The sequence below is a fragment of the Chrysochloris asiatica genome, unplaced genomic scaffold, assembly GCF_000296735.1.
Source record: "Chrysochloris asiatica unplaced genomic scaffold, ChrAsi1.0 scaffold00091, whole genome shotgun sequence".
Taxonomy (NCBI): domain Eukaryota; kingdom Metazoa; phylum Chordata; class Mammalia; order Afrosoricida; family Chrysochloridae; genus Chrysochloris; species Chrysochloris asiatica.
In genome coordinates, this window is record NW_006408609.1 from 10483898 (window position 1) to 10485872 (window position 1975).

The window sequence follows — 1975 nt, forward strand, 5'->3', positions numbered from 1 at the left end:
GGAAGAAGTCTCATTAACAACCTGCCATATGCAGATGATACAACCTTGATTGCTGAAAGAGGGCTTAAAACATTAACTGATGAAGATCAAAAAGCACAGCCTTCAGTATGGATTACATCTATCTCAATTCTCAATGTAATCTTACCCAGATGTAATTGGTTTTCCTTTTTTTAAAATTGTACAGGTGCGTATTTACTGTTAGCATATAACCTTTCACTTCTACAATACCTTCTAGGAGAAGCAGAAAACTGTATTCACTTAATCATAAATTTTTATGTTTTTGAAAAGAGAATTCAATTGTAATTATAAATAATCTGACTCTCATTCCACTCATTGTAGTAGCTAACTTTTTTATGGGGGGTGGGTAAGGATATGCCATTTTAGCTGCAATACATTTTGGAATTTTTTAATTCCAAAACAACAACAACAACAAAAACCACTCTTGATTGTGACATTTATTTTAAAGCATGAGAAAAAGTTCATATAAAAATTAATGAATGCCATGTGAGGATCTCCAAGAAACAAGGAATGCCTGGAAATACCAACAAAGAAGAAATTGACCATGCTGAAACCCAGATTTGTACCTTTAAGCCTCCAGAAATGTAAGAAAATAAATTTTTGGTCTTCAAATTCAGGAAAAAACAAAACACAAGCTAATATAATATGAAAGTAAAAACACAATTAATTGAAATTAATATGACATTGAGAAGCAAATTGTAACAAAACATGGTCAAATCATACCTAAAACAGTAACTCTTTGAGAGGGAGAGAGCATTTTTGAAGTGCAAGATAATGAGTAGATATAGAGTTATTAATACACTAATGAAAAGGAAATAGTCACAGGAGCACATTGGGAAAAATTAATTTACTGTGATTAGATATGATTATTGCCTTTGATGAAGATAGAAGGAAATTGCTAAAGATATCAAAGCAATGAAAATATCTGTGACAAACTGGTTAATGAGTGTTGTCAACTCAAAGTATATGTGAATTAGTCATTATAAAGGGAAATTTTAGATGCCTGATATCTTACTTATGTGAAGGAAATTTGATAAAAGTTATATTAATCTGAATAACAGCCTAAACATTTTTATAACATTAGTAATAACAAGTTAGAAGCTGAAAAATCTTGACTTTAAATAGTAACAAAAGTATTTTAGTGAACTATGCTAGAGAAAAGACTAAATTGTCTGGTTTTGTGATATTTTCATCTTTCAAAATTTGGTTGTCTTTTTGATTTATTTGCTCATTCTAAATCTTCATATACATGACTAATTTTGCTTATATCATTATATTCTCTTTCTATTAAAAAAAGTTTTCTCAAATTGAATAATTTTCTGGTCTTCAAAACCTGGATCATCTTACATATCACATATTTCACATTTTCACACTTCATTAAGCATTTAGTTAATTTTTAATTAAATAAAAAATAAGTCTGTTTATTACTTATGGAAGAAAACAAGAATTTCCACCTTTAAAACCTTCATGCCTAGCACAGTGCCTGAATCATTGTGATACAAATGTAAATGACCATAGTTTGCAAGGGCATTTGATGGCACAGTCTAGAGGAATGAGCTCATGGAGAGTTCTCAGAGTCAACACCTTTCACTAGTAAAAACATTTACTAGTATGGAGATACTCAGATGAAAGTAAATCATACTTGAAATTTTTGTAAATACTGAATTGAGTAGTGTAGTATAGATAATCAAATCTTCCAGTGACAGCATAGTTTTGTTTGGCTTAGAGAAGATATTTTTAAAAGATTCTTTTTCCTTCAGTTGTCACTGAAAACAGAAAATTTTTTCTAAAGATTAATGGTGACCATTTGAATTTTGACAAAAAATGTATATCATAGAAGTATTGCATTTCGACTTTCTTTTGACTTTGAGTGCAATTTGCAAATTAAATAAACTCTTAATGAGATTTTTTAACAAGAGTATGTTTAGATGTGGGTATTATTAGTAATCTCTTTGAT